General features: G+C 39.9%; 1 protein-coding gene across 1 annotated transcript in view; it reads left to right on the top strand.

Moving 5' to 3' along the window:
- The first annotated feature begins 873 nt into the window (after positions 1 to 873).
- Itch (itchy E3 ubiquitin protein ligase) overlaps positions 874 to 10496 on the top strand; it is a 124621-nt gene continuing 114998 nt past the window's right edge. Inside the window, 2 exon segments of the mRNA XM_047538719.1 lie at positions 874 to 974; positions 4801 to 4876. The gene's annotated coding sequence lies outside the window, so the exon portion shown is untranslated.

The raw sequence follows: 10496 nt of genomic DNA, 5'->3' as shown, positions 1-10496 counted from the left end.
AAAATTAAAAATTACCGAGCTAAAGAAACCGAATGGGGTAAGGGACCAGGAATCTGTCATTTTAATAAGTTCTCCTAAGATGTAATGTAGAAAAGAAACATTGAGAAGACAGTTTCAAAAGTACTTTTCAAAAGTGCAGGTGACATCACAGATAGTAAAATATTACTTTCCTTAGGAGGAAACAGACTAACCAATAATAGCAGAGGTCACTAATTTCTGAACACTTAGTCGTATCTCTGAGTTATATGGGAAGGAGGTTAAGAGGATGGACTCTGGAAGCCACTACCTGTGTTCTTATCTAGGATGCGATTTGGTTTATGGACCTGTAAAATGGGGTTAATAACGGTGTACTTCTCTCACAGCTCTGTTGTGAGGATTCAAGGAGCTTGCAGTGCCGTTCTTTAGATACCTGCCATGTTGGCACCAATAAATTGTCATCATCCCTAAGAGCACCCTGTTAGTGGGCGGAGAAAGGAGAATTTTAACTTAATCATATGTTACTCCGAAGTGTACATTCCTAGGGTCTATAGTCCAATGGTTCTCAAATTGTGATCCCAGCCGTCAGTAGCATCATCAGATAACTGGCTACAAATGCAAATTGTGAAATCCCATTCCAAATCAGAAACTGGGGGTGGGGCACAGCAGTAACTTTTAAAATGCCCTTCAGGTGATTCTGATGCACACTAGAGTTTGGGAATCACAGATATAGTCTTTAAAGGTTCTGGGAAAACAGGATTTTTAAAAATAAAAATCCTGAAGTTGCCGCGAACAACTCAAGGTCCGTCTCACCTAGAGGTGAGGAAAACTTAGTGTTCTGGCGCGCGAGGCCTGCTGGGGCTTGTAGTCCGGACAGATCTCGAACGGAGGCGCCTGCGCACTGGCCGCTAACTCGGTCTAGTCGCTGTGGTCGGGGCTCGGGACCGGCTGCCATCTTAGTCGAAGGGACTGAAGATTCGCCGCCGCCCCAAGTCCCGGTAAACACCCGCAGGCGGACTGGGGGCCGTTCTGGGGACAGGGGGTATCCTGGATGAGAGTGCCTGGGGGAAGGAGGGGTAGGTGAGTGCGGCGCTCAAGCCGGGGCCCCAAAGCAGTGGCTGCTCCTTCCTCTCTCAGAGCCGGTGCCCGTGGGGGGCGCGGGGAGCTTGGGCTGGTGGCCCGGGCTGGGTGGGGGGAGCCCGACGCCCCGAAAGGCCAGTGCCTGGCCGAGGTGCCCGGATCCCCTCTCCTGGCCGGCTGCAAGTTATGGGAGAGCTGGGCCGTGTCGGGCGTGGGCAGGGTCCAGCCCCGCGCCCCTCAGCCGCGCCCGGGGGCCACTCCGGCGGTCTGGCCTAAGCGCGGGGCCCCGCGGCAGCGGCCCGCCCGGGCGACGTGGCCCTGTGAGGGGCGGCGGCCGGGCCCACCTGCCACCTGGGTGGCCTTCCCGAGACTTTTCCAAGCCCCCTCTCGCGAAGAGAGCCCGACACGGCGGCTGCCTCCCTTTTTCTTTTCTACTCCCCTCTCCTCTCCATTGTCCCCTTGCGCGGTGGTCCTGGCCCGGGCGCCCTGCGTGGCGCCCGCCGCCACGGCGCCGACTTTTGCAGACGTGGAGCTGTCACTGTCCTTCTTCCTGAGAGTGCCCTTTTCTTTGGCAGAGCAAGGAAAAAAGTAGCCGTGAACCATTCGATTGGTCGAAACATGACGAGAATATGACTTTTAAGTAGAGAACTCAAGTTTTCAGACTTAGTTCCAGGCCGCGACTTAAACAGAATGAAACACAAGGGTCAGTGCACCCTAGTAGAGCGTGGGCCTAAAGTTGGAGACATAACCCGGTGAACTTACAAAGTATCCGAGAGTCACTATTGCCCTATAATTCGGCTTGTTTTCTTGGCTACATTCGTATCCTAATCTTGTTACATTTTCTGCCATTCTTCAACGGCTTGCAGTAAACTTATTTTGAAGTGGAGGTGGGGAAAGAAACGTGGGATTTTTCTTTGAAAATTAGAGAACACGAGCCACCCACCTATCATTGCACTTAAGTGGGATTTCCTGCATCTATTCCTAATATAATTAGATCCTAAGTATGTAAAGGCAGTGTATTTTCACTCTCAAAATTGGCAAAGAACTTGGTTCACGTTGGAAACAAAGTTCTCATGGGAAATCTGGCGGGAGCCTATGCTTCGTAGTCATAGGTTTACTCCAGGTGCAGTTACTTCATTTTTCAGATTTAGAAATGAAGGTGGAAATTCTCTTTTGAACAATGAATGTATGTCCAAAAGGAATTCATTCATCTTCAGCATGCAAATCACACGGATGTAATATGAAATAAGCAAGTGCAGAGTACTTCATTTTATTTTGTTTAAAAAAAATTCTATATTCTTTTGAAAAAACACGTATCTTCATACTTAGTGGGACAGAGATAAACCTGTGATCCCCAGATTATCACCACTAGAATAATTGGAGCTTTTTAAAAGTAGAAGTCCCAGGATCTCATTTATGAAATGATTGGTAGGTTTGGGTTGGCTCCTCCCAATTTACTTTAAAAACATGCCTCAGGTAATTTTGATGGTCTTGGGAACTACCTAGACAAAAAGTACTGTAGGCATACCAAGGACAGCTCAAAAATCTTTGAGACAGAAAAGAAAGTGGCTAGTTCTGTCTGGGGATTGACCCGAAGAGGAAGCAAAGCTTGCCTGTGGAGTGGAAGTTCCATTTTAGATGATGAATAGGAATGTGACAGAGTTGGGGAAAAAGGACAGAGCAGAGGAAACACCTTTTTTTTTTTTTTTTGCGGTGCTGGGGATTGAACCCAGTGCTTGTAAGGCAAGCACTTTACCAACTGAGCTATCTCCCCAGCCCCAAGGAAACACCTTAATGCCATAATGTTATGTGCATGTTCAGGGATTTGTGGGAGAAAAAGGGTTCAAGGAACAAGGATTGGTATGGGGAAAGAGGGCATTTTGGGACGTGAGGCCAGAAAAATAAAAAAGGAGGCAACAATATGAATAGTTCTAAGTGTAATGCTAAATTTGAATTTCACATATTTAGAAATAACAGATTTTTAGACAGGAAAGTGATGTGATTATGTGATGTATGTTTTAGAAAGATGGCTCTGGTGACAAGAGAAAGGATGGAAGAGTGACTATTACAGAAGTCTAGGTCTTGAGAAGTGGTAAAGCCTGACCTTGGAAGTGGGAATGATCAAGAAATTGGATTTATTTTTTTACCAGTGCAATTGTGTTGCCAGATTTTTAGATGAGAATATATATATATATATATTTTTTAGTGGTAGTCTAAATAAAGGGTTCCTTTTCTTTCAGAAGGACCTGTTAGCAAGTCTGAATAATATTGACAGGTTAATAATATCAGAGTGAATTGTTTATAAGCATCTTTAAGAAATTAGAACCAGATCAGGTGTAATTTGGAACAGGATTTGGAGTTTGGACTGAAATCTGTGATTGTCAACACTATTGATATAGACTTGTTAGAAGTGTTTTTCTTCTTGCTCACAGAAACTTGGTATTTGAGTTTTATAATTAGAAGAGATTATCTACTCCATAATGGCAAATACATTTTGGTTTATAGGCTAACTGGAAATAGCTTCCAGCAGCACTGTATTAGGGATTCTGGTTGGGTGAGTTCTCTGGGAAAGTGTTGATTGATTAGTGATGTCACCAGTGGACAATTGTATAATATGTGATTTATAAGTGTCAGGTATATTCTATTCTTAGACTGGTGGCAACCTCTTAATTATGTTTATTTAAAAAAAAATTCCCATTTGCCTAAGAATAGTTAAGAGTCAGAGCTAGAACTAGAACCAGGTTTTGCAACTCTTGGTTTGGTATTCTTCAGTTTATCAAGGTGAATGTGTGCTATTAAAGAACTTGTGGTATTAGACCAAGCAAAAAAAAAAAAAAGGTATTTCTAGTTTATGCCTCTTGACTGTTTAGGCAAGAACTTAAGGAGGAACTTTGACCCAGATATGAGTCTTGTTATATTCATTCTGGCTTAAAAAATTTGTGTTAGTCCTGATAGGAAACCTCCCCTCTCCACTTTCTTTCTTGTTCCTCTTTCCTCTCAGTTTTGGGTTTGGGAATTAGTTTCCTTTAAATGAATTAAGGAAAAGTATACAAGGTTATTATTATTTTTTTCCTGTATGTGTAGTGCTTATCCAAATTCTGGGCTCATAGTAAGCACTCATAAAAGGCATGTTGATTTTTGTGGCTGTAAGTGACACTGGCTTTGAGTCAATATAAATCAGCAAGGGGATTCACAGAATTGAATTCTAGCCTTCTCTGGTTGGGAAGTTGGCCCTCAGCTAAAAATGTGCAGTTGGAAGCTGTCCTCATAACTAGAAGCAGTTAACCAGAAGCTGTTCCTGTCCCTTTCCTCCTTCAGTCTAGCAGTGCACTGTCCTTGGAAAACTGCTGCCAGCTCAGCTTTTTTGCTTCTTTTCAGAACTGATTATACCCGGATCCTTGGAGTGCTTTTTATTTTCCTGTCCCTGGGAGCCTCCAAATTGCAAAAAATGTCCTTATAGGCAATGACCCTTATAGGCAGAATGTGTGTTTATATGGCCATCCTTATTTTGCTGCACATGTCTATCATACCCAGATGGGTATCACCCCATACTGTGTGTGAGTCATTTCCCCCTAACTTGCCCTTTTATCCTGTCTGCTCCATCAAAAATTATCCCCCTTTTTTTTTAAAGATCCGTGCAGGGGGAGAAAAGGACCTTGTTCTGTGAGATTCACAAGGTCATTGCAAACCTGATGTGTTTAACTATGGGAGTAATGTGTTAATGGACCCTCCTTCCCCTCTCAGGTAACATGCATTTCACAGTGGCCTTCTGGAGACAACGCCTTAACCCAAAGAAGTGACTCCACGGTGAGAAATTCAGGTATGGTGACATTCCTGTGAGTGAGATTTGGGGACAGGATGGTGCAGAGGGCAAGCCCTGGTCATATAACTGCTATTGGGAGGTGTAGGGAGAGAGCAGCATTGATGCTGGTCGCATCAGTTGATTGAAGAAACAAATAGGCAGTTTTCATTTGGATCTGTAACCTAAATTCTCTGCAAGGATTTACCTCTGGACCACATTGTCTCTTAATTTGGGTCCTCTGACTTTTCTGTTTTTATGGCTCCCTTATACATACACACAATTTTTCTACTAGTGCTGTTTTATAAATATTTATCTCTGTAAACTTGTCCAGACATGGGCATATGTATGGTTAAGAAGTGGAGGAATTAAGAAGTCAGCATGGTGTAGTAGCAACAGTTGAAAGAAAAGATCTGGATTCTCATTTGATTTTGTCACTGACAAGCTGTGTGACTTTGGGCAACTTATTTAGTCTTGTTCAGCCTCCATTTATTATCTTTAACATAGATATATTGCTTCTTACCTTCCATTTTGTCATGGTTGTGAGGATCAAATAAAGCATATTAAATCTTTAGAAAAGACTGTGAATCCATAATTTAAGACATTGTTACTGGGTGCAGTAGGGCATGCCTTTAATCCCAGCAACTTGTGAAGCTGACTCAGAAGAATTGCAAGTTTGAGGTTAGCCTCAGCAATATAGTGAGACCCTGTCTCAAAATTAAAAATTTAAGAAAAGGGGGTTGGTGATTTAGCTCAGTGGTATAGTGTCTCAGGGTTCAATCCCTAGTATTGCCAAAAAAAAAAAAAAAAAAATTAGATATTATCTAAATCCATGATGTGGGAGAAGTTGGCAATATTATTGTAACAAAAACTTGAGAACAAGGTAGATTTCACTGTAAAATGTGAAGAGAGGGAAGAGGAAGACTACTGATTAAGGGGGGGTGGGGGTGGGGAGATAGAGCATAAAGCCAAACAGTGAAAGAATAGGAGTGAATGAAGCAGAGTAGGTAGGTGAATTATTAGGTAACAAAGCTTACTAGGGAAAGGTAAAAATACCATATAATCCAGTCATTTCCAAAGGAAATAAAATCACTACCTAAATGCCTGAGTTCCTAGGTTTATTGCAGCATTATTCGCAATAGCCAAGATAATGGCTATTGTATCTGTTGACAATGAAGGAAGTAGAAATTGTGGTATGTATATGATAGAATATTACCTAGCCTTAAAAAAGAAGGAAATCTGGCCATTTGGGACAACATGGATAACCTAAAAGACATTATGCTAAGTAAAATAAGCCACAGAAAAGCAAATGTATGATCTCACTTATATATGGAATTAAGAAAAGTCAAACTTATAAAAATAGTAGAAGAGAGGTTAGCAAGTAGGGGAATGTGGAAAATGAGGAGATGTTGGGTTAAAAGGTATAGACTTCTAATTATAAATTGAATAAATTTGGGAGACCTAATGTACAGCTTGGTAACTATAGTGGATAATAATATATAATTTCAAATGTACATTATGATATAAAAAAGAATAGGTTTTAAGCATTCTTTCCACACACAAAAAAAGATAACTGTAGTGATGGGTATGGTAATTAACTTGATTGTACTGCTTTTCATGACATATACAGATATCAAAACAAGGTATACATATACACCTTGAGTATATATAGTTTTTATTTGTCAGTTATTCCTCCATTAAGCTGGGGGAAAAAAAGGAACTTCAAAATATAAAACTTTCTAATATCCACTGGTTTATACATGAGAAGTCATGTTATATTAATTTCTGCTTTAAACATCAGCAAGGAAGAGAGTGGACCCTCATTTGTCTAACCCTAACCTTGAGATTATTAGTTGTCATTGTCCTCATCACCTACCTTTATTACCCAATCATACTTAGGTTCTTGTCTCCACTGTAAACACTAATGTTTATTATTAATTCACCTGTTTAACCCTTTGTGTTTATATATTTGTTAACTGATTACCCTATAAATGCTTGAGACAGACTAGGGTGGTCATTTGCTTATCATGGTGTCCCATTTGCTATTATTAAAGGTATGTTTAATCTGTTTCTTTTGATAATTATGAAGAGAAAGGAAGGAGAAGGTGGGGTGATTTGTGAGTGATAGTAGAAAGGAAGTGGGTAAGAGGGAAAGCAGTTAAATGAGATGGTAAGAGGAAGACATCTTAGAAGATGACAGATGAAAAGACATGAAAATATGGAGGACAAAAAAGAAGAAAAGGAATGGTGTTCTTGGCAGTAAAGAAACAAGGCAGGGCTGGGGTTGTGGCTCAGTGGTAGAGCACTTGCCTAGCATGTGTGAGACACTGGGTTCCATCCTCAGCACCACACAAAAACAAATAAAGAAACAAGGCAGCTTTTATACCTTTTTTTTTTTTTTTTTTTTTTTGTACTGGGGATTGAACCCAGAGGCATTTTACCACTGAACTACATCCCCAGCAGTTTTTATTTTTATTTTGAAACAGAGTGTCAGTAAGTTGTTTAGGGCCTTGCTAAATTGCTGAGGCTGACCTTGAACTTGTGATCCTCCTGTTGTAGCCTCCTGAGCCACTGGGATTACTGTCCTGTGCCACCATGCCTGTCTAACTTTCATATCTTTATTGATCTGATACCTCACAAAAAGTAATGTGCTAGGAAAGATCATTTTCTCTATCAAATATCAAATACTTCTCAAAGTATCCTTTTTATTCCAGGTGCACAAAGCAGTTCTTTTTGGAAAGATACCTGGGTTCTAGTCATGATAATTTTCATTTCTTAAATTCTGTAATTATGAGCAATTCACTCAAGTGTCTCTGGGCCTCATTACCTCACTTGTCTATTGAATATTTTGAATATGCTCTCTCAGGTTCTTTTTGGCTCACTCTGATTATACTTTGTGCTTCAGATGCAGATTCACTTTTTTTCTGGGCTTTGTTGACAACACAATATAGGACTGGTTTCAGAAATATTATATTCCTAATATCCAGTGCTTCATAAATGAGAAGCCGTGTTATCTTTTTTTTTGTTGTTTTGTACCAGGGATTGAACTCAGGGGTACTTGACCACTGAGCCACATCCCTAGCCCTATTTTATATTTTATTTAAAGACAGGGCCTCACTGATTTGCTTAGTGCCTCACTTTTGCTGACACTGACTTTGAACTCGTGATCCTCCTGCCTCAGCCTCCCCAGCCACAGGGATTACAGGTGTGCACCACCATACCAGGCTGTGGTAGGTCTTAAGAGGTCATCAAATATAAAAAGTCTGCTGTAAGGATTTTGTGGTTTTTTTTTGGTCCAAAAAACAAACCTGGTTGCTAGTAATTTATTCTAAAAAGCAAACTATCCTAATAAATGCTACACAAAAGGTTGCACAGCATTGGAATTTATTTATTTCAGATTTCTTGGTTCCTTAAGTGTAACTGCATATATTCTAAGTGCCCCTCTGTGCCAGGTATTCCAGAGACTTAGGACAAAAAAGCAGTCCCTGCCCTCAAGAAACTTGCAGTTTTTTTTCATATGGGGAAACTGCTCACCCTAATATAGCTATTACTTTCTACCCCGGGAAACATTTTCATATTGTATCATCTTTCTATAGAATAAGAACTCATTTGCATATTGAATTTACCTCGTTCTGGAAATGTCTAACAATACACTTTCTTCCCAAGAAAATATGTACTATTTTATTAGATTCTTCAACCTTTTCTCTGTCAGTTACTGAAAACATTTTTTTTAGGTAAGAAGAATTCTAGAAATACTGTCTGCATTTAGGTTAACTTAAGTTTGTGTCTCAGTCCTTTGTACATAGAAAGAATAGACTAGCCCTGCTATTTGTTTTTTGGATACTGGGGATTGAGCACAGGGCACTTCATCACTGAGCTACATCCCCAATGCTTTTTTTCCTCTTTTTCTGGCACTGGGAATTGAACTCAGGGTCACTCGACCATTGAGCCACATTCACAGCCTTATTTTGTAGTTTATTTAGAGACAGGGTCTTACTGAGTTGCTTAATGCTTCGCTTTTGCTGAGACTGGCTTTGAACTCAAAATCTTCCTGCTTCAGTCTCCTGTGCTGCTGGATTATAGGCATGTGCCACTGCGCCTGGCCCTTTTTATTTTTTATTTTGAGACAGGGTCTTGCTAAATTGCCCAGACTGGCCTTGAACTTGTGATCCTCTTGTTTAGCCCCCTGAATAGCTGGAATTACAGGCAAGCACCATCACACCTACCTTAGTCTTTTAGTTCTTTTTTTGTATGTGTGTGGTACTTGGGATTGAACCCAGGACTGCTCTACCACTGAGCTGCATCACCCCTAGCCCTTTTTACATTTTTTTAAATTTTTGAGGCAGGGGCTCCCTAACTTACTGAAGCTGGTCTTGAACTTGTGATCCTCCTCCTTCAGCTTCCTGAGTTCCTAGGATTACAAGTGTGTGCCACCAGGCCTATTAGTCTTTTGATTTTTCCTCACAGAGGAAAGTATACTAAAGAATCAATATGGAGATTAATATTGTATATTAGAATTAGATAGGTTTCGAATTCTGATTCTACCATGTATTGGCAGTATGGCTTTGCCCAAATCGCTTGTTTGTGCCTTTGTTTCCTCATCTGTAAATTGGAAATAGTTATAGCATATATATCTAAAGGGATCGTGTGTTTCTGCCTGAACAAGACTTGACTCACAGAAAGCATAAAATGCATGTTGTTAATTGTTGTCATTATTACCACCAACCTTCTTTTTTAAGATTATATTCATTCAGTAAGCTTATCTAGTGTATTACAGATTCAAATGTTTACAAAAGCTAGGTGAACAATTAAGTCAGTGATGACAGATCAGATTGGTCCTTTAAGTAAGCTAGTAAATTCATGTTCTTCCAGAGGGTTAGCTGTTAAAGCAAATTTGGCACACTTTTTAAAAAATTAATTTTATAGTACTAGGGATTGAATGCAGGGGTGCACTGTCACTGAGCTATACCCCCAACCCCTTCTATTTTTTATTTTAAGATAGGACCTTGTTAAGTTGTCCAGGCTGGCTTCAAATTTACAATCATCTTGCCTCAGCCTCCTGAAAATATATGTGCTGGAAATATATGTGCCCAGCTGGCTCACTATTTTTTTTTTTTTTTTTTTTAGTATTTTTTTTAATGGACCTTTTTTTGATGGATCCTTATTTTATATTTATTTATATTTGGTGCTGAATATCGAACTCAGAGCCTCACACATGCTAGGTGAGCACTCTGAACCACAACCCTAGCCCCTATTTTTTTTTTTTTTTAATTGGGGCAAAATTTATTCTTACCACAAAAAATAAGTGTATGAGGTTATGCATATGTTATTGTATAGCTCAGTTTGCTACAGTGCCCACATTTCAAAACATGACATTCTTTTTTATCAATTAAAAGTAAATTAAAAATTACTCAAGATTTAGGAATATATCTACACTATATTTGACATATAAAACAAAGTTTTTGAAAGGTTAAAAAAGTAAATTGATATAAAATTAACATAATTCACTGTTTTAAAATGCATAATTCACTTGACTCTCTTTTGACCTGGGGGGAAATGCCAAATGAATGTGGCCTGAATATCTCATTTTTATACTTTTATTTGGTTTTCAATTTTCCATCTTAAGCTTCTCATATCTTAT

Source organism: Sciurus carolinensis, chromosome 2 (assembly GCF_902686445.1).
Source record: "Sciurus carolinensis chromosome 2, mSciCar1.2, whole genome shotgun sequence".
NCBI classification, from domain to species: domain Eukaryota; kingdom Metazoa; phylum Chordata; class Mammalia; order Rodentia; family Sciuridae; genus Sciurus; species Sciurus carolinensis.
This window is presented reverse-complemented; position numbering and strand designations above follow the sequence as displayed.